The sequence below is a fragment of the Cetorhinus maximus genome, chromosome 8 (genome assembly GCF_964194155.1).
Source record: "Cetorhinus maximus chromosome 8, sCetMax3.hap1.1, whole genome shotgun sequence".
Taxonomy (NCBI): domain Eukaryota; kingdom Metazoa; phylum Chordata; class Chondrichthyes; order Lamniformes; family Cetorhinidae; genus Cetorhinus; species Cetorhinus maximus.
The window spans coordinates 20,019,676-20,041,472 of NC_135886.1; the positions used below are offsets into that span (position 1 = coordinate 20,019,676).

The 21,797-nt window shown below is 43.0% G+C and overlaps 1 protein-coding gene and 1 long non-coding RNA gene across 2 annotated transcripts in view; both read left to right on the top strand.

The window, feature by feature from the left end:
* Nucleotides 1-21,797, top strand: part of LOC144684071 (complement component receptor 1-like protein) — a 49,091-nt gene that overhangs the window by 19,120 nt on the left and 8,174 nt on the right. The gene's annotated exons all lie outside the window — the stretch shown is intronic.
* Nucleotides 462-4,231, top strand: LOC144683501 (uncharacterized). The gene is made up of 2 exons (XR_013577272.1): nt 462-777; nt 1,669-4,231. It is a non-coding gene; the product is annotated as an uncharacterized LOC144683501 (long non-coding RNA).

Below are 21,797 nucleotides of genomic sequence, written 5' to 3' on the forward strand. Positions count from 1 at the left end.
CTTCAATTTGAAAAGCAAAAGTTTTAATTCTGAACTATCAATGCCCCTAAAATGTAAGCAGCAAGTTTCTAGTCTTGTATCTCTTGCTGTAGGCACAACAATATGACATAAAACACTCTAGGGTCAATTTTAACTTGCAACAGAGGTCACTGGCAGAGTATTTGTGGGACATTTTCTGTATGCGAGATGGCTGCATGGGTCACTCAGACGACAACAGTGACCACGCTTCAAAAGTCCGAAGTGAGTGTAAAAGTGCATTGCATCTCCCTGTTGGATGGAATGATTCTAAATGCAAATTTTATTTCTTGAGTAGAAATATTGAACTGTGTTTGCATGTATGTTTTTCATTGGGGAAGTGTTGGGCTCAAACTAATTTTTAAATCAGTGTCAGTAAGCATGTTCTGTTAATTATGGATCAGCATGTATCATTTTGCATTTGTTAAAGGGCCATAGCTATCCTTTATAAAGGAACACAACATCATCAGTAACCAATCCCAACAGTTACTTGTGTTCATAGATAACCAAGGGTGGTCAAATTTTGCGAAAGGAAACATTTCAAAAATCAAAGTAGAAGTGTTGCCCCCATCTCTTCTACCCCTTTGGTAGAGGTTTCAAAAAGCTTCCTCTTTACTAGGGAGACTTGTTACTCTTGTGATTAAAGGATTCAACTGCCCTGTGCTGTACATTATGTACATTGTAATTTTGTGCATTACCAGTTTTAAGTTTTTTCTAATTTGTTTAATTTCTCAACAGGCGGATCTGTAGGAAGAACTGTTGGTGAGTATGGAGAACTGGGTCGTACAAACTTTTTTTTTTGCTGATATTATCAAATGTTTGCACAGTTCATTTTAGCATTTTCTAACTTAAAAACTAAATGGTAAATGCAAACAAAATTCCAAATATTCAAAATAATGGGTACACCAAATAGTTCCTGTTATGCAGTTTAATGTGACCAGATAGGTTTACAAATATGATGGCCCTCACCAGACCTATCTTACTATAGTTCGAGGCCTGTGAATGCTTTGGGTGAGAAAAACCCAAGGGATGTGAAACAGGAACAGAGACCTAATGTAATGTGTATCTGCTCTATTTTCCTTTGAACTATTTCCCAGGCACACAGCAAAAAAAAAACTGTTATTTACCAGTATCTTACCTTATAATTTTAACTCCCTCCTCATCCCTGGATTTTTACTGCTAGAACCCTCAATGTACCATCAGTGTGAATAATTTTCCCTGGGTCAAATTTATCAATTCGCATCCAAATTTTGCATTAATAGATGCATGTTGTATGGGCTGTTTTCTCCAATTATTTGTTTCTTTAGTCTTTAATGAGTACTTGATCTGTTTGGTTAACCTTGGAATTGCTAGAGATGTATTTAAAAAAAAAATTGAGCAGCATCTTTTGCCAGCCAGAATGCAGTCCTTGATTGGAAGTGTTGCCATCCTGCTGTTCTGCCTAATAGGCAGAATTAGCCACAATTTTCAATATTTTTGAAAGAAGCTTGAGTGAATTTACCATGTACAAAAATTAAATGAGAATCCTAACGGTTACTGGTGAACTTTGTCATTTTAACAATTGTAAGGTTAAATATTGATCACTTAACAAAATTAGTCATTAGTGCCTTTTTCTATTTGTCTGAATTTTTAACCTTCTAATTTCCTTTGTAGGTCAACAGTTTGAACTGCTCCTCATCCTGGGTTTCATTGTATTTCTGATGTCCTAATTTGATCCTGCCTATAAAGGAACTGGACCGAAGCACTTTTCATGATCAGCCTTCGTACAGTATGTGTGGGAAAATCTCAGTTGATTTAATTTTGCATTTGGAAATCAATGAAGTGGATGCTATGCTGCAAAAATGTCCTCTGGATGGATACAAGTTATGTGTATTTGAGCACTTGACTAGGGTTTTCTAAAAAAGACTGTTATTAAAACTGTTGCAAAGTTTGTTGAAGCAAACTTAGCAATTATCTTTATTTTTTTTTAAAATGTAGAGTCTATTCTAATTTAGATTAAGTAACTTCAGAGTTACTGGCTAATGTTAACTTTGCACACCTGAATGTTCTGTATTAATGTGTACTAAATCTGGTTTAGTTGAGCTGAATGAGATTTCAGAAAATGGTTTGCTTTAATTAATTTAAGTCATTGTTCAGGTTTTGAGTAATGATACCTGATCAGTCTTTGTACAGTATGTTTAAACATCTGTAGGTGATCCATCATTTGAATTTCTACTCATGTATATTCAATTCTCAAAGTAAAAATGATTGAAAGCATTCATAATAGCCTGCCTGTTATACTGGCCTACCTGTTATACTGGTAACCTAATCATAAAATTTAAAAGCCAATTTATTTTTCCACTCACAAAGTTATATTGTAAAAGGCATCAAAACTAACATGAGAACCTAAAATGGTATTGTCTTTTTAACATTTCACCTTCACTATGCTCACTCACCACAACAATAATACAACTGCTTAACATGTAAATTTGGAAAAACTTTGAAGCTAATGAAATGAGTTATCCAGTGCAAATAAGTATGACCAGTTATTCAAGTTTGGTGCTTTTTCTCTGAATGTAATCTGGTTCAAAGCCCCTTTAAAAGAGGGAAAATGAAGGGAATGTGTTGATTTTTATCAATATTGGAATTTAAACTGATCTTTACTGTGGATCCAAATGTGTTGCGTAAGGTAATTCTTTACTATAGTGAATATTTTCAGGGTTTTTTTGCACATTTTAAGAAAGAATAAACTTGTCTGTAACAACTTTTCACACCAATTTAACTTATTTATTGTTTTGAAGGCAATTCATGCTTCAGTTTTAAGGACATGTAGAAAGGATACATGGTTTCTAGCTATTTAAAAATACCAAATTCATTTTTAGCATTCCCCGTTGCACCTGAATTTTATCAATTCAGCAGACATCAGGGCCAGAATGTTTCCATCGGCGAGTTGGGGGCGGGGCCCGCTCGCCGACGTGGGATGACATCGGGGGAACCCCCCAACGTCATCCCACCCCATTTAAATATTCAGGAAGGCGGGTGGACAGCGAAATCAGCTGTCCGCCCACTGACCTGTCAGTGTCCAATTGAGGCCATTGACAGGGTAGTTAAGCCAATTAAAGGTCCTGCCCATCCAACTTTAAGGCTGGCGGGCAGGCCAGGAGCCCCATTGGGCTTCTGATAATACATGAAACCTCATCCACTGGCGGGATGAGGTTTCATTTTTAAGTTATTAAAAAAACTTTAATAATGTTAATAATTCTTTTATTTTTCTATTTTTGAAGTTTATTAGACTTTCAGCACTCTCCCTGAGACAGCACTTAGTCTCAGGGAGATGTGCGCTCTTTCACACTTTGCAGTTGGGGAATCCCCCACCCCCCCACCCCAAGCACAGGAAGCACATAGCGCTTCCTGTCGGGCAGGCCGCTGGTCGGGCCTTAATTGGCCCACCCACTCAAAATGGCGGCGGGGCCTGTTTCTGTGGCAGCAATCGGCTGCCCGCCCGCCGCCAAGCCGGTAGAGCCCGCCCGCCCATCAAGGGCAAAATTCTGCCCCAGATTTTTTTGTTTTTTGCTATTATTGCTGCCCTGAGACTGATTTTGTCTGTATTCTATTGCTAAAGTCAGTATTTTAGCAACACTAGATTCAGGTTTTCGCACTTCACATTGATCAATTCTGGTGTATTTGTCTTGTGTGTAATCCTGAACCAAATACAGCAGAACCTTCTTTTGGATTCTTTACAAATCAAAATGTTGTCACTTATTCTTTTAATATTTACAGTTGAGACTTTTCATTAATTTTAATGAACCTGAACAATTGTGAAATAGTCAGAATTGAACATTAAAATGTATATATTGTATGCACTCTTAGAACTGTATGATTGGAATTTTTTTTAACCCAGTTTCTTGTAATTGGAAAGCTTCAGCTAATCACACATCTTTGCATTGTGTCCAATAATATTTTTACAAGGGTCATAGCCCTGTAAGACAGTAGATGACAACTTTATGTTTTGAATGTTGCACTGATAATGAGCATATTTAAATGGTATAAATACCTCAAAAGCCAAGTGGCAAAATAACCATAATGTACTTTGTGCCTTAAGGATCTCTTTCCTGTATTCTTCATTTGATTATAAAATGTAAACGGTATTGCAAATACACTTGCCATGTTAAATGCTGCAGGAAATGGATTTAAATTGTTTCTGTTCTCAAATAAAGACACAGTTGATGTGACACAATTTTCTCTCCTCTGTCACTACAAAACATGCAATGATGATTGTTGTGTATAGTAAGCGTGACTATAGATCTATTTTTTGATGGTGCACAACCCTACTAGAATTGTGATTGGGCCAGGATGCAGATTCTGACACTGAGATGCTGCCACAAGCAGTTAAACTGAGGAAGAAACTCTTCAAAACATACACAAAGGCCAGCTGTTAGGAAACAGAAGAGTTTAAGTAAGTTATGAGTACTTGGGTGTGTTAGAAATGAAGTATATCTTTTAAGTTTAAGTTCAATTTATATTTTTTCCATTTGTGGGTCAAAAGGTAACACCTGCGATCTAGTTTCATTTTCGAGTGGAGACAGCAAGTCTAAAGCTCTATTTGTATACCTGCATTTCTAATGAGATTTTTACAACTCGTGAAGGAGAGTTAAAGCCAACAAGAGTGGAGAAAAAACTGCTGTTGCCTAGCTCCCACACAGACAGAAAAAACAAATAAAGCTGCTTGAGTTCAGTTGGAAGCAGCTACTAAAGAGACTGCACAGCAGTGGGATAGATAGCAAGTTCCAAACTGAACTTGAAGCTAAGATTCCAGAGAGACTGGATGCTAGGAGGGGGAACTGCAGAGAGCAGATTTCCCAAAAGAACTGAAAGGTCTCAAGATAAGGAGTGAGATAAAAAGGAAACATCCCAAGAAGATTTTCTAGTCAAAGGAAAAACAGGAGTCTGGCAAAGGTCCTGTTCTGTGGAAGTGACAGTAAGGAGCAGAGATGAAAGCTCCAAACTTAAGCCTTAAAGGCAGAAAGCTGCAAGAAGCAGATTTAAAGGGGTTAGAGAAGCCAGAATATTCGAGGAGGCAACTGAAGGTCTGTACTCTTTACTATGTGCATGTGAAGCAGTGGTGTCCTGTTGATGGCTGAGTCAGTGTGTGGAAGGAAGCTTGAATGCACATGGTGATCCAGGGGAGAGGAACATCAGAAGGAGAGTTTGAAACCCTGGAGGTGGACCCTTGCAGAAAGCATCCCAGAGACAGTGTTGGTGTGGGAGAAGATTCCAAAGCAATTTCTTGGAGAGTGGAGATTGGAAACTCTCGTAAGAAAGACTGAGTTCAGTGAGACTGGTTGGCTCAGTGTAACAAGCGTCTGGTTGGGGGGTGGTGTAGTTGAGATGTGTGGCATCTGTCACTTGGTTTCAGAGTGTGGTGTGCTTGACCACAGGTTGCCTATTGGTTTGCATGGACTATATACTTACTGTGAACATTAGAGTGTAAGATAGCTTTTGCAACTTGGGTTATCCTTACAAATCTGTATAGTTGTGGGTGAAGGAGTATTGTAATACAATTCATCTTTTCTTGTTTAATGTCTTATTCTTTTGTTGAAAGTTCATTGGCTGACTGTGGATCTGTTCAGTGGCAACTCTCCACATATCTTAAAAACAATAAAAGGTAGGATCTATGAAGCTGGGTTCCACCCTGGGATCAGGCTTGTCCAGTAGTAACAGCTGGGGAAAATTATGGCCTGGGCAATGGGTGTTACTACAACCAGTTTAACACAGTCATCAGATGATGGAATGTCTGTTTTAACTACCTTTTGAACATTCAGACTATAGTCATGCACCACCTCAAAGCAGGTGCTGTGAAAAATAACCCAGCTTGAAAAATAAATTGCATTTTGATTTATCTATTAAGTAGAAGTTGTTATGATCCCCAGCTGTGGTTACACCTGGACAAGTCTGATCCCAGATTGGAACCCAGCTTGATGGATCCTGGACAGAATCTTCCGTTCGGCGTGCAGGAGTTGGCCCTGCACGCCGACACGTAAAATGACACATGGTGACATTGGGCGTTCGTCCCGACGTCACCGCACGTCATTCCGATCTTCAGTTCGGCGGGTGTGCACCGAAGTCGGAACTGTCAAAGGCCTCAGGCTATTAATTAGCTAATTAAACTGTCTGGGCTGCCAGTCCAACCTTAAGGTTGGCGGGCAGGCAAAGAGCCCAGGCGGCTTTCGTATTTCTCATGAAACCTCATCCACAGGCGGGATGAGGTTTCATGAAGGGTTTATAACTTTAATAAAACATTTTATTAAAATTCATAGACATCCCAGCTCATGTGACACTGTCTGTCTCCATTTTTAACAATTGAATTAATCTCCCGAGGCAGTTCAGGACCCGACTCTTACCCCCGTCCGCACAGGTAGCGCTGAGTGCGTGTCACGCTGGGCAGGCCTTAATTGGCCCGCCCATGTAAAATGGTGGCGCACAGCTGATCACGGGCGGTGATTGGCTGTGCTCCTGCTTAGCCTGCCGGACGGGGAGAAAATTCTCCCCCCTAACTTTTATTTGTTTTAGTAGTTGTAAAACTCATTAGAAATGCAAGCACCTTGTTAAAGTGAAACTAAATCTCCATTTGACTTAACACACAAATACAGAAATACAAATCTAGCTTAAACATTAAAGCTAAAACTCATTCCTAACACCCAATATAACTTACTTAACTATCTCTATTTCCCTAACTTTTCGTGTAGTTTTACTTGAATCCATTCACAATAAATGAAAAAAAGCTGATCATTTTTCAAAAGGTAATTGTGCTAAGGCTTCTAATGACTTAAGTAAATTTCCAGGATACTCCTAGAACACTAGAAATACTCCAGCCTGACAGCATCTGTGGAGAGAGAGAAAGAGTTAACACTTCCAATTAGTTGAGCAGGTACAGAAGCCAAGGGATGGGTTGGAAAGTAACAAAAGGGACAGTCTAGTAGGGTGGAAGGCAGGAGAGGTTAAATAACAAGACGGATCATGGTGCAAGGCAAAAGGAGATGATAATAGGGCAACTGAAGAAACAAAGATGGCTTCAGAGTTGTAAATGGAACAGTAGAATCATTGCCAACAGCCGCCATCCAAAAAAAAAAGTGAAGGCAGAGGTTAAGCTCTGCAATTATGTCTACAGAAGGCTGTAACATGCCCAAGTAAAATGTTAAGCTTCACTGAAAGTGTAGGAGGTAGATATGGGCGTGCTTACCTTCTACTGAACTGCCCTCGGCTATAGGCCTCAGGAATCTGCTGCCCTGGAGTGATCTTGCCCGGCCTGTGTCGGAAGGCTGGGTGACACAGGAGTGGCTTCATTTTATGGTAAGAATCTAAGAGTAGAGTGACAATCTGACTCCATTGCCTCTCTGCCAGAAGTTACAGCTCCTAGTTATCTGTGGCAAGACTTTTATTCCCTCGGTGCAGTAGATTGCTGTGTTTTTGATGGGAATACCCAGTTTGGAGCTGCAGTGATCTCATCAAGTTGTCTAAATGGGTAATCATGAAAGGATAAGCAAATCACAAGCATTTTATACAAATAAAAATTTGAATATATACATGGGTGAATATAGAAACGGACACAAAATCCAGTAATTAAATATGATGGAGATGTTTGACACCACTTTTTTTTCCCAGAGCCATTCCTGCTTAAGAGGTACTGGGCTCATTGCTAAGGATCCAATTACACCTGATTGAACAAGGTGTAACTTCTTAGCAAGTTGGTGTCAGCTGTGGCTCAGTCCATAGCACCCTCGCCTTTGAATCAGAAGGTTGTGGGTTCATGTCCCACTCCCGGAAACCAAGAACTGTGATTGTACTCAAAAGAGTTGCAATCTGTGACTGTTGATAACGCGAAAGAATTTTTTGAGGTGTCAGCTGTGGCTCAGTTCATAGCACCCTCGCCTTTGAATCAGAGGGTTGTGGGTTCATGTCCCACTCCTGGAAAAACCAAGAACTGTGATTGTACTCGAAAGAAGTTGCAATCTGTGACTGTTGGTAACTCGAAAGAGTTTCCTAACAGCAATGTAAGTGGGAAAGGAGAAATTTCTGTACATCAACTGATGGCTCCACAGTAGATACCTCCCCAAACCCCACAGCCACCCATCAGTGCAATGAATGACCAGATTGCAATGATGGGGTTTTATTGTCAATGAGCTCCATATTCTTGTCAATGATTCCATTTCTCTCACTGATTACAGTTTCAGCTTGAACCAGACAAACTTGACATCTTATTCGACCTGAAACTCAGCTTCTAACCCACATCCTCTCTGCCACAAGGATCACCAACTTCAATCTCTGTAACATAGACTGAAGCAGGGGCAGAGATGGGCAATCTGCTTGCAAAACATTCATCTGTCCCTCTGTCATCTACAGACTTGACTATTCAAATGCTCGACTGGCCAGCCTCTTGTCCTCTATCTTTCAGGTCTCAAAATCCTGTCGCCCGTATCCTATTCCACAACAGGTCCCATCACTCATCAATCCTGTCTTCATTGGCTTTAAGTTTATTTCAGCCCCACAAATCCTCTAACTTAAAATTCTCATCTTTGCCCTTAAATCCTTTTTAATCTCATCCAATTCTGCAACTCTCCCAAAGCTCCTCTGACTCTGGCCTATTATGCGTTTCTGCCTCCTTCTGCAGGGTGTGACTGCAAGTGAGGCAGGTAGAGGGATCCTGTGTTCAGGAACAGAGGAGCCTCAGCTCTTGACCTTGTCCAACAGGTACAAGGTACTTGCTCCCTGTGTGGATGAGGAAGAGGGCTGTAGGGAGGATGAGCCAGCTGACCATGGCACCGTGGCACAGGAGGCCATTCAAGAGGGGAGAGCAAAAAGACAAGTGGTAGTTGCAGGGGATTCTATAATTAGGGGAATTGATAGCTTCCTTTATAAGCAGGATCAAGAGTCCCGCATGGTATGTTGCCTGCCCGGTGCCAGGGTGAGGGACATCTCTGACCGGCTTGAAAGGATATTGGAGAGGGAGTGGGAGGATCCAGTTGTTGTGGTCCATGTCAGGACAAATAACATAGGTAAGACTAGGAAAGAGGACCTGTTTGGGGATTATCAGGAACTAGGAACTAAATTAAAGAACAGGTTCTCAAGGGTTATAAACTCAGGATTACTACCCGAGCCACGTGCAAATTGGCATAGGGACGCGAGAATAAGGAAAGTAAACACGTAGCTAAAGGAGTGGTGCGGGAAAGAGGGGTTCCATTTTGTGGGGCACCGGCATCAGTATTGGAACAGGAGGTATCTGTACTGTTGAGATGGTCTCCACCTGAACCAATCTGGGACCAATGTTCTAGCGAAAAGGGTAAATAGGATGATCAACAGGACTTTAAACTAGAAAGTGGGGGGGAGGGAATGGTAAAACTCCAAGAAGTATGACTAATGGGAAACAAAGCAGCAGGTTAGCGTGTGGGTGAGGGGGTGGATTCAACTTCATGGAAAATTATGAAAAAACTGAAAAGAAAGGAGAGCCCAGGAGAGGCTATTAAAGTCTCCAGAACACAAAATAGGACAGAGTGTTTGGAAAGGGCTAGGAATCTAACTTCAAGCACATCAGATAAAGGGACGACAATGAGAAAGGGGACGGGAAATACAGGACTGAAGGTGTTGTATCTGAATGCATGCAGTATTCGAAATAAGGTAAATGAGCTTGTGGCGCAGATTGAAATTGGCAGGTATGATGTGGTGGGCATCACGGAGACATGGCTGCAAGGGGATCAGGACTGGGAGCTAAATATCCAAGGATATACATCCTATCGAAAAGATAGGCAGGTTGGCAGAGGGGGTGGGGTTGCTTTGTTAGTAAGAAATGAAATTAAATCGATATCAAGAAATGATGTAGGGTCAGATGATGTAGAATCTGTGTGGGTAGAGTTGAGGAACCGCAAAGGTAAAAAAACCATAATGGGAGTTATGTACAGGCCTCCGAACAGTAGTCAGGATGTGGGGCACAAGATACACCAGGAGATAGAAAAGGTGTGTAAGAAAGGCAAGGTTACAGTGATCATGGGGGATTTCAATATGCAGGGAGACTGGGAAAATCAGGTTGCTGGTGGATCCCAAGAAAAGGAATTTGTGGAATGTCTACGAGATGGCTTTTTGGAGCAGCTTGTGGTGGAGCCCACTAGGGAACAGGCAATTCCAGATTTAGTGATGTGTAATGAGGCAGATTTGATAAGGGAGCTTAAGGTGAAGGAACCCTTAGGAGGAAGTGACCATAATATGATAGAATTTACCCTGCAATTTGAGAGGAAAAAGCTGGAATCAAATGTAACGGTATTACAGTTGAATAAAGGCAACTACAGAGGTATGAGGGAGGAGCTGGCCAGAATTGACTGGAAGATGAGCCTAGCAGGAAAGACAGTGGACCAGCAATGGCAGGAGTTTCTGGGAGTAATTTGGGAGACACAGCAAAAATTCATCCCTAGGAAGAAGAAGCATACTAAAGGAGGACGAGGCAACCATGGCTGACAAGGGAAGTCAGGGACAGCATAAAAGCTAAAGAGAAAACATACAATGCGGCGAAGAGCAGTGGGAAACCACGGGATTGGGAAGCCTACAAAGACCAACAGAGGACAACTAAAAAAGAAATGAGGGAGAAGATTAAATATGAGGGTAAACTAGCCAGTAATATAAACGAAGATTGCAAGAGTTTTTTTTAGATATATAAAGGGTAAGAGAGAGGCAAAAGTGGACATTGGGCCGCTGGAAAATGACGCTGGAGAAGTGGTGGTGGGGAACAAAGAAATGGCGGAGGAATTAAATAGGTACTTTGCTTCAGTCTTCACAGTGGAAGACACGAGTGACATCCCCAAAGTTCAAGCAAGTCGGGGGGGCAGAGATGAGTATGGTGGCCATTACCAAGGAGAAGGTGCTAGGAAAACTGAAAGGTCTGAAGGTGGATAAATCACCTGGACCAGATGGATTACACCCCAGAGTTCTGAAGGAGATGGTTGAAGAGATAGTGGAGGCGTTAGTGGTGATCTTTCAGGAATCACTGGAGTCAGGGAGGGTCCCAAAGGATTGGAAAATCGCTAATGTAACCCTCCTGTTTAATAAGGGAGTGAGGCAAAAGATGGGAAATTACAGACCGATTAGCCTGACCTCGTTCGTTGGTAAGATTTTAGAGTCCAATATTAAGGATGAGATTTCAGAATGCTTGGAAGTGCATGGTAAAATTGGGCAAAGTCAGCATGGTTTCATCAAGGGGAGGTCATGCCTGACAAATCTGTTAGAATTCTTTGAGGAGGTAACGAGTAGGTTAGACAAAGGAGAGCCAATGGATGTTATCTACTTGGACTTCCAGAAGGCCTTTGACAAGGTGCCGCACAGGAGGCTGCTCAGTAAGATAAGAGCCCATGGTGTTAAAGGCAAGGTACTAGCATGGATAGAAGATTGGCTGTCTGGCAGAAGGCAGAGAGTGGGGATAAGAGGGTCCTTCTCGGGATGGCAGCCGGTGACTAGTGGAGTTCCAAAGGGGTCAGTGTTGGGACCACAACTTTTCACTTTATACATTAATGATCTAGATGAAGGAACTGAGGGCATCCTGGCTAAGTTTGCAGATGATACAAAGATAGGTGGAGGGACAGGTAGTATTGAAGAGGCGGGGAGGCTGCAGAAGGATTTGGACAGGTTAGGAGAATGGGCAAAGAAGTGGCAGATGGATTACAACGTGGGCAAGAGTGAGGTCATGCACTTTGGTAGAAAGAATAGAGGCATAGACTATTTTCTAAATGGGGAGAGAATTCAGAAATCTGGAGTGCAAAGGGACTTGGGAGTCCTAGTCCAGGATTCTCTTAAGGTTAATTTGAAGGTTGACGCGGTAGTTAGGAAGGCAAATGCAATGTTGGCATTTATTTCGAGAGGACTAGAATATAAAAGCAGGGATGTGCTGCTGAGGCTTTATAAGGCTCTGGTCAGACCACGTTTAGAATATTGTGAGCAATTTTGGGCCCCGTATCTCAGGAAGGATGTGCTGGCCCTGGAGAGGGTCCAGAGGAGGTTCACGAGAATGATCCCAGGAATGAAAGGCTTAACATATGAGGAACGTTTGAGGACTCTGGGTCTATACTCGATGGAGTTTAGAAGGATGAGGGGGGATCTGATTGAAACTTACAGAATACTGAAAGGCCTGGATAGAGTGGATGTGGGGAAGATGTTTCCATTAGTAGGAGAGACTAGGACCCGAGGGCACAGCCTCAGAGTAAAGGGAAGACCTTTTAGAACAGAGATGAGGAGAAATTTCTTTAGCCAGAGAGTGGTGAATCTATGGAATTCATTGCCACAGAAGGCTGTGGGGACCAGGTCATTGAGTGTATTTAAGACCGAGATAGATACGTTCTTGATTGGTAAGGGGATCAAAGGTTACGGGGAGAAGGCGGGAGAATGGAGTTGAGAAACTTATCAGCCATGATTGAATGGCGGAGCAGACTCAGTGGGCCAAATGGCCTAATTTCTGCTCCTATGTCTTATGGCCTTATGGTCTTTTGCTGTAACATTGCCGGTCATGCTTTCATCCGTCTTTGCTGAATGCTGTGGATTTCATTAGCTGAAACCTCCGTTCACCTTTTTTTCATTAAAGACAATCCCTTTGAACATCCCTCCTAATACCTCTTTCTTTTAAGAGTGTCCATTTTTGTCTGACTATGTTCCTGTGAAGCACCTTAAGATGTTTTTGCATGACAAAGGTACTTTCCAAGTTGCTTCTAATTACAGGTCTTGCACCTAATCCATGCCACAGTTTAAAATGTATATATCACATCTAGGATATCAATTGATTGTTAGTGGAATTCATAAAGAATGGATACTAAACTCATTGCCTGCATAAACTTTGCTTCCGCATTCGTAACATTTGATCTTGCTACCCAATCTTTCACCACCCACGCTTTAGTTTTCTCAGATTTGAATGAATGAATGAAGTTAGTTATGAAGAAATTATTTTTAAAGTTTCCATAATTTATGAGTTAATCCATAGTGGGGTGGGGGTAGTTAGTTTAGTTGGCCAGATGGCTAGTGTGTAGATCAGATTAATGCACCAACAGCACGGGTTCCAATTCCCATTATGGTTGAGGTGGACCTGGGGCCTGCCTCCTTGCCTTATCCATGGTAAAAAGGTCACAGCACTTTGCCACAGTTCAGCAAATAATCATCAAAGATTACAGGCCCCTGCCGCTGCTCGGCTCTCCCTGGCCAATGTGGAGCCGTGTTTCACGCTGGTCACGCGAAATCACGGTTGGGCCCGATCGAGGGCGGCAGTCCGTTTCACGGCCGCTCCAGGGTCCGCCTGCTGTGCCCACCCAACGAAGGGAAAATCCTGCCCAATGTTTCAACGTTTCCCCCACCATGCTGTAAACATTAACCAGACTGCCCTGTAATTGCCAGGCTTGTCATTCTCCCCTTTTTTGAACAAGGGTGTAGCATTTGTATTCCTGTGACACCTCTCACATATCTAAGGAGTATTGGACAATTGTGGCTGGAACTGCTGCAATTTCCACTCTTATTTCGCTCAGTAACCTAGATACATCCTGCTGCTGACCTTTTGAAGGAAAGAGATGATGCCATACAAAGTAGTTTAGGAAATGAATGAAATGGTATATTTTTCTCAAATTTATCAATCTGTGATCAACAACTCAAGCCAATCAGGTTGCTCTAAAATATTTTCGCTGACAGTTGTACCGCTATGAGGTTTTAAGATTCTACTCCATTCTGGTACAATTCAATTTTTAACACTCTGATCGGTCTTAAATACTGGCACTGAAAATTAACTTTTACCAGTATGAAGTCTCATCCTTTCAAATTTTGATTATTATTGGATATTTTAAAAAATTAAAAATGTAGATATTTTTAACTCTGTCCCTTTTATTTCTCTTGCTTAATCTCATCTCATTTTCCCTCTTTATTTTACTTTCTTTGCATTATTCAGCATTCATTTATCTATTCCAATTGAAATTTATAGGTTCAGTCTTGCATGCCTAAAGTAGTAATTCTTCAATCAGTCTGGGTAAGGAGATGTACATTTTCTTGCTCTGTTCACACAAATCTCAGATGATGTCGAAGGTGTCATTTCATTTTGGATTTCTAATCATAGCAAGTTCCTGTGCAAAAGCACATAAAAAGTTGGTGTAAGCTGTTGACCGCAAAATCTGGGCCAGGTGGATGGAAAGTGGCTGCTTAGGCCCTGGACACATCTCACTTCTTGGAGTGCTCTGCATTTTCTTCTACCTGCAGCTCCATTCCTCTCTTAGCACAATGTTGTGCAAGGCACAACAGACTGTAACCATTCTGGAGATCACTGCTGGGGCATACTGCAGCACATCCCCAGTTCTGTCCAGACACCTGAATTGCATCTTCAGTAACCAAATGGCTTGCTCAATAATTGTACTTGAGGTCATGTGGCTCTTCTTGCACCCACTTCTCTGCATCAGTGGTAGCGATCCTCACAAAAGTCATTAGCTAGATTCTCAGGGATAGTCTTTGCCTCCAAGGAACCACCCACTCACCCTATGTGGTAATTCAAAAACCTATGGAATATATGACTGTCACAGAATGAAGGAATCATGGTAGCTTTCGTGTTAGTTTGCACAGATATGCACAATAACCTTCAGGTGGTGAAAACAGAACTAAACGTTGAGGGAAGTGCTGAGTGGATGATCCATCTTGACCTCCTGAGGTCACCAGCATCACAGATACCAGTCTTCAGCCAATTCAATTCACTCCACATAATATCAAGAAATGGCTGAAGGCCCTTACACATAGCAGCTACACTACTGAAGACTGTGTTCCAGAATTAGCTGTATCTCAAGCCAAGCTGTTCCAGTAGGAACATAGGAATAGGAGGTGGCCATTCAGCCCATGAGCCTGCTTTGCCATTCAGTCTGATCATGGCTGATTATCCACATCAATGTCTTTATCACACACTATCCCCATATCCCTTTATGTCATTGGTGTTTAGAAATCTGTCAATCTCTGTTTTAAACATATTCAATGACTGAGCTTCCACAGCCCTCTGGGATAGAGAATTCCAAAGATTCACAACCCTCTGAGTAAATAAAAAATCTCTTCTTCTGAGCTTTAAACAGTTTCTCCCTTATTTTGAAATTGTGTCCCCAGATTCCAGACTTCCCAACCAGGGGAAACAGCCCTAGAGAACAGAACAGACACAAACACTGGCATGAACCTATCAATGCAGAAAATTGCCCAGCTATGACCTGTCTGCAAACAGCAGGACAAATCTTTTGCAGGCAGTACACCCACCAGCACCCCCACCTCAAATCAGCCTGTTCTCAATCATCAGCAAAGTGATAGCAGGTGTTGTTGATAGTGCTATCAAGTGGCAATTCCTCAGCAATAACCTGCTGATTGATGTTCAGTTTGGGTTCCACCAGGACCACTTGTTTCCAGACCTTATTACAGCCTTTTTCCAAACATGGAAACAGTGGAGGTGAGGTGAGAGTGACTGACCATGACATCAAGGTAGCATTTCTACCAAGTGTGACATCAAATAGCCCTAGCAAAATTGAAGTCCGTGGGAATCAAGGGAAACTCCACTGGTTAGAGTCATATCAAGCACAGAGGAACTTGGTTGTGGTTGTTGGAGGCATTCATCTCAGTTCCAAGACATCACTGCAGGAGTTCTTCAGGGTAATGACCTATGTTAAACCATCTTCAGCTGTTTCATCAATGAGCTTCCTTCCATCATAAATAAGGTCAGCAGTGTGCACGTTCACTGACAATTGGAAGGAGGTGTCAGCTGTGGCTCAGTTCATAGCACCCTCGCCTTTGAATCAGAGGGTTGTGGGTTCATGTCCCACTCCTGGAAACCAAGAACTGTGATTGTACTCGAAAGAGTTGCAATCTGTGACTGTTAATAACTCAAAAGAATTTTTTTTTTCACTGACAATTGGAGGTGTCAGCTGTGGCTCAGTTCATAGCACCCTCGCCTTTGAATCAGAGGGTTGTGGGTTCATGTCCCACTCCCGGAAAACCAAGAACTGTGATTGTACTCGAAAGAAGTTGCAATCTGTGACTGTTGGTAACTCGAAAGAGTTTCACTGACAATTGCATCATGTTCAGTACCGTTTGCAACTCCTCAGAAACTGAAGCAGTCTGTGGCTGACTTATCTTTTAATGTCAGAGGTCCAATTTAAAAACTTAATCTGAAAGGACGCTCATTCCACATTGCTGTTCAAACTCTAATAAGTATCAGTTGTAACTATGATTTTTAAACTATTAATGTTTGTTTAAACCCAACTAATGCTAGGAAGAGGAGAACAGAAAAGGGGCAGGAATGGGACAGGAGTATGGGGGTGAAAGTATATGAGGGAAGGGAAGGAGGGTGGAGGTGTGACAGAAAGGGAAGAGGACAGTTTTAGATAGGTTCCAGCATCTGTTTTCTGTCAATTGGGAGCCATGTGGGAGTATTGTAATTTATAGCCTCTGACTGCATTAAAATTTGGTTTCTGCTACATTGCTTGTTTTGTCTTTTCTACCAGGGTTTATTGTTTGGGTCTTGAAAATTCATACTTTTTGTTATGAGTGAGCAACTTAGGCTTTCTGGTTAGAATATTACTTTACATAAGATTACATAGGATATACAGTGCAGAAACGGGTCCTACGACCATATGAATTAAGAGCAGGAGTAGGCCATTTTGCCCCTCAAGCCTGCTCTGCTATTCAATAAGATCATGGCTGATCTGACTGTGGCCTCAACTCTGGGTGAGGGGATACACATTTACTTGCCCTGATGACAGTGGATATTTCCCAATGGTGGGAGCAAAGGGAGACAGCCAAATTAAATAATTACAGTACTATTAGGGGCGATTCTTCCAGAATGTGGGGTGGTCAACAGCTTCATGGAGGTGAATTCCTTGCAGCCATGGTGGGGTGGGGTGGGGTGGGGAGGGGGAGGGGTGGGCTTGGTGGGATGTCATTGGAGCTGTAAGCCTCTTGTCCCAAATGGGTTTGTGGGCAGGGAAGGCCTTCTAGAGGTACCTGCTTGCTTGGCTCATGTGACTTCAAGAACATAAAAACAGTACAGCTACAACACATGCAGCTACGCAGTAATGTGGAAAATTGCCCATGTATGTCCTGCACGTAAAAAGCAGGACAAATCCAACCTGGCTAATTACCGTCCTCCCATCAGTCTACTCTCGATCATCAGTAAAGTAATGGAAGGGGTCATCAACAATGCTATCAAGAGGCACTTGCTTAGTAATAACATGTTCACTGGTGCTTATTTTGGATTCTGCCAGGGCCACTCAGCACCTGACCTCATTACAGCCTTGATTCAAACATGGACAAAAGAGCTAAAATCCCAAGGTGAGGTGAGAGTGACAGGCATCAAGGCAGAATTTGAATTAGTGTGACATCAAGGAGCCCTAACAAAACTGAAGTCAATGGGAATCAGGGGGCAAACTTTCCACTGGTTGGAGTCATACCTAGCACAGAGGAAGATGGTTGTGGTTGCTGGAGGTCACTTTTCTCAGTTCAAGGACATCACTGCAGAAATTCCTCATGGTAGTATCCTAGGTCCAACCATCTTCAGCTGCTTCATCAATGACCTTCCTTCTATTGTAAGGTCAGAAGTGGGGATGTTAATTGATGATTGCACATTGTTCAGCACCTGAAGCAGTCCATGTCCAAATGCAGCAAGACTTGGACAATATCCAGGCTTTGACTGGCAAGTGGCAAGTAACATTCACCTTACACAAGTGCTAGGCAATGACCATCTCCAACAAGAGAGAATCTAACCATCGCCCCTTGACATTCGAAGGTAGTGCCATCGCTGAAACCCCACTAAAACATCTGAGAGTTACCATTGACCAGAAGCTGAACTGAACTAGGCATATAAATACTGTGGCTACAAGACCATGCCAGAGGCTAGGAATCCTGTGGCAAGTAACTAACCTCTTGACTCCCCAAAGCCTATCCACCATCTACAAGGCATAAGTCAGGGGTATGATGGAATACTCTCCATCTGCCTGGATGAGTACAGCTCTAACAACACTTAAGAAGCTTGACACCATCCCAGGACAAAGAAGCCTACTTGATTGGCACCCAATCCACAAACATTTGCTTCCTTCACCACCAACCACAGTGGCAGCAGTGTGTACCATCTACAAGAAGCATTGCAGGAACTCACCAAGGCAGCACCTTCCAAACCCACTACGACTACCATCTAGGAGGACAAGGGCAGCAGATACATGGGAACACTAACATCTGGAAGTTCCTATCCAAGCCACACACCATCTTGACTTGGAAATATATCGCCGTTCCTTCACTGTCGCTAGGTCAAAATCCTGGAACTCCCTCCCTAATGCCACCACCTTCTCAAGGGAAATTAGGGATGGGTGATAAATGCTGGCCTAGCCAACGACACCCACATCCATCAATGAACAAAAAAAAGAAATAAGAATGGATGTCGACAATAGGAACCCTTGAGTTTGCTCCACCATTCAACATGATCATGGTTGATCATCAGCCTTACCTCCAATTTCCCACCTGCTCCCCATATATTTTGATTCACTGTGAGGCCAAAAATCTATTTATGTTAGATATATTCAACGATGCGGCATCCAAAACCCTTTGGGATAGTGAATTTCAAAGATTCTCAACTCTTTGAGAGAAGAAATTTCTCCTCATCTCAGTCCTAAATGATCAGTCTCTTATCCTGAGACAGTACCACAATGTCTTGGATTCCCAAGCCAGAGGGAACAACCTCTGTGTCTACCCTATCAACTCACTTTGGAATCTTGTAATTTTCGATGAGGTCACTTACTACTTTTCTAAACTCCAGAGTGTAATGGCCCAATTTACTCAGCCTCTCGTCAAAGGACAACCCCCTCATCCCAGGACCAATTAGTGAATCTTTGCTGCACCACCTCAAATGCAAGTATATCCTTGCTTCAAATATGGAGAGCAAAATTGCATACATTACTCCAGGTGTGGCCTCACAAAAACCCTATACAATCTCAGCAATACTTCCTTATTTTTGTACTCCAATTCTCTTGAAATAAAGCCTCCTAATTGCTTGCTGTATCTGCATGCTCACCTTGTTTTACTTGTACGAGTATGATCAAGTCCTTCTGAACATCAACATTTATAAGTTTCATGCCTTCAAAAAATATTCTACTTTTCCATTCTTATGACAAAAGTGAACAACCTCGCACTCCCCACTCACATAACCTGTCTACGTCTCTTTGCAGCTTCTTTTTGTCTTCCTCACAGCTGACATTCCCACCTAGCTTTGTATCATCAGCAAACTTAGACAAATAGACCAAGGATAATCTATCTTGGTAACTAATAGTTGTAAATAGCACTGATCCTTGCAGCACTCCATTAGGCACTGCCTGCCAACTTGAAAATGCCCCATTTATCCCCACCCTCTGCTTCCTGTCCGTTAATCGATCCTCTACTCTCTTCAATTTTTCACATACGACTCCAATGGTTGGAGGTGCCCCCTTGCTCACTGACCTTCCTTCGAAGCGCCTACCTCCCCTGGTGGGATTGCTGAGGCTTTATCGCTGCTTGTCCTGATAGTCTGATAGCAGCTACATCAGGCTGCCAACCTTAATCTTCCAAATTTCCTTAGATATAGGGCTGACGCCAGATGACTGGAGAATTTCAAATGGTACTTCCTTATTCAAAAAAAAAGGTGTAAGGATAAATCCAGCAACTCCAGGCCAGTCAGTTTGATCTTAGTGGTGAGGAAGCTATAGAAACAATAATCCAGGACGAAATTGGCAGTGACTTGGACAAATGTGGGTTAAGGAAATCAGTTTGGACTTGTTAGGGGTAAATCCTGTTTAACTAATTTGAGTTTTGTGAAGGAACAGAAAGGGCTAACAAGGGTCATGTGGTTGATGTGGTGTACATGGATTTCCAAAAGACGTTTGAGAAATCAAATGAGGAGTTCAAAATAACCTCCTTTACCCAGAAGGTGGTGAGAATATGGTTCTCGGCGACTGGGAGTGGTTGTGGTAAATGATATAGATGATTTTAAGGGCAGGCTGGATAAGCACATGAGAGAGAAAGGTTACGCTGATTCCCACGGACCTGTTTCTCCACATGAAGCTCTGAGCTTCCAGCTGACCTGCACAGGCCGCCCTGGCAGTTTGGGCGCGCGCATGCGTGTCAGCTGCCAGGGAAATGGCGGGGAGATTCTCGGCACGAGGAGAGTGAAAATTCAACGGAAAATTAACGGATCGGGCGGGACACGGAGAGACTGAGCGATCAATAAAACCTCAGCACATTAACGCATGCGGGACCCTCGCCACGTTTGACGAAGGGCAATAAACTGGATTAAAGTCTAACGGGAGGGAACATTCTAGAGTTTTCTTTAAATTTCTGACCCCGGCGGAGAGAAAATTTCCCTGACTATTAAAGATCGAGAGAACTGGGGAATGGCGGAGAGACTGATCCTCGCTCTAATGGCCATCTGGGTGGCCCGGGTGACGGGTAAGCAGCGCTCCGGCTCCTTACTGCTGTTTCAGGAGGGGTTTTAGATCAGTGATGGGCCCGATTTACAGCAGGTGCTCGGGGTTTTACTGAAAGAGTCCGGATGGGATAGAGCAGCTCTACACAGTGTGGGGTTTGGTATTAATGTCAATGGGATAGAGCAGCTCTACACAGTGTGGGGTTTGGTATTAATGTCAGGAAGACTATTGTTACTGGCATCTGCAATAAACGTAACATTTTACTTCTGATTCCATCGCATTCCGCTGTCATTCGCATTGAATCAGGCTGCGAGAAACTTTGGAGTCTTGTTTGAGGTGCTGAGTTTCAAGTCCCACATCCTAGTCGTTGCCAAGGCTACTTATTATGTATATATGTATGTTTTACCTTTATTCTCCCTACCACCTAATTACTTGTCACCGTTAAACTTGATTTCTCAAAAAGACTGTCCACCAATATTCATTACAAGCCTACTGACTCCAACTGCTACCTCGACTACAGCTCCTTACACCCCCTTCCTGTAAGAACTCCATCCCATTCTCTCAGTTCCTTCGCCTCCGTCGCATCTGTTCTGATGATGGTACTTTCCAAAACAGTTCCTCTGACATGTCTTCCTTCTTCCATAACCGAGGTTTTCCACCCACGGTGGTTGACAGGGCCCTCAACCGTGTCCGGCCCATCTCCTGTGCATCCGCCCTCACTCCTCCCTCTCCCTCCCAGAAGCATGTCCCCCCTTGTCTTCACTTATCACCCATCCAGCCTGCGCCATTTCCGCCAACTCCAGCATAATGCCACCATCAAACACATCTTCCCTTCACCTCCCCGGCAGCATTCCGCAGGAATTGTTCCCTCCCGGACGCCCTGGTCCACTCCTCCATCACCCCCTACACCTCAACCCCCTCCCACAGCACCTTCCCATGCAACTGCATAAGGTGTTACACCTCCCCCTTTACTTCCCCCGCCTCATCGTCCAAGGGCCCCAAATACTCCTTTCAAGTGAAGCAGCACTTCATTTGCACTTCCCTCAGTTTAGTCTACTGCATTTGCTGCTCCCAATGCGGTTTCCTCTACATTGGAGAGACGAAACGTAGACTGAGTGAACACTTTGCGGAACACCTTCGGTCTGTCCGTAAGCATGACCCAGACCTCCCTGTCGCTTGCCATTTCAAAGCACCACCTTGCTCTCAAGCCCACATGCCCGTCCTTGGTCTGCTGCAATGTTCCAGTGAAGCTCAACGCAAACTGAAAGAACAGCACCTTATCTTCCGACTAGGCACTCTACAGCCTTCTGGACTTAACATTGAGTCCTCCATCCCCAC